Raw genomic sequence first — 745 nt, 5'->3', positions numbered from 1 at the left:
GGTTGAAGGGTTGATACTCTGTGCATGCTCCTCCTTCATTCTTCTCACACTTTATTACTAGATGTACCTGAGTAGAACCAAGTAAACCATCAATCTTTTTATTTAGAAGTTCTACTTGGTTTGACAGCATAGTAACCGAATCGACGTTATAAACGTCTACTATTTTAGTTGGCTTAGTCCTTAGTACTTCCCACTGATAGTTATTCAGTGACATCTCTTAAATAAATTCGTAAGCCTTTTCAGGTGTTTTGTTGTTGATGGTTCCCCCAGTTGCTGCATCAATCATTTGGCTTGTCAAGAGGTTCACGCTATTGTAGAATGTTTGAACTTGCAACCATAGAAGTAATCCATGGTGAGGACACCTTCGCAGTAGGTCCTTATATCTCTCCCATGCATCGTAAAGAGTTTCTAAGTTCATCTACACAAACGAAGAGATATCATTACGTAATTTGGATGTTTTAGCCGGCGAAAAATATTTTAATAAAGATTTTTTGGTCATTTGTTCCCAAGTAGTAATTGACCCTCATGGTAATGAGTTCAACCACTGTTTAGCTTTGTTCCTCAATGAAAAAGGGAATAACCGAAGACGAATGGCATCGTTAGTAACACCATTAATTTTAAATGTATCGCAGAATTCCAAGAAATTTGCCAAATGAGTGTTTGGATCCTTATCCTGCAAACCATCAAACTGAACAAATTACTGTATCATTTGAATTGTGTTAGGTTTCAGTTCAAAATTATTTGC

The 745-nt window shown here is 36.6% G+C and overlaps 1 non-coding gene across 1 annotated transcript; it reads left to right on the top strand.

The window, feature by feature from the left end:
- Positions 1-344: 344 nt before the first annotated feature.
- On the top strand, positions 345-450 carry LOC128294479 (small nucleolar RNA R71). Its single transcript, XR_008284789.1, has one exon. It is a non-coding gene; the product is annotated as a small nucleolar RNA R71 (small nucleolar RNA).
- Positions 451-745: the final 295 nt, after the last annotated feature.

Source organism: Gossypium arboreum, chromosome 6, assembly GCF_025698485.1.
Source record: "Gossypium arboreum isolate Shixiya-1 chromosome 6, ASM2569848v2, whole genome shotgun sequence".
Classification (NCBI taxonomy): domain Eukaryota; kingdom Viridiplantae; phylum Streptophyta; class Magnoliopsida; order Malvales; family Malvaceae; genus Gossypium; species Gossypium arboreum.
The sequence above is the reverse complement of the archived record's forward strand: the minus strand, read 5'-3'. Positions and strand labels throughout refer to the sequence as shown.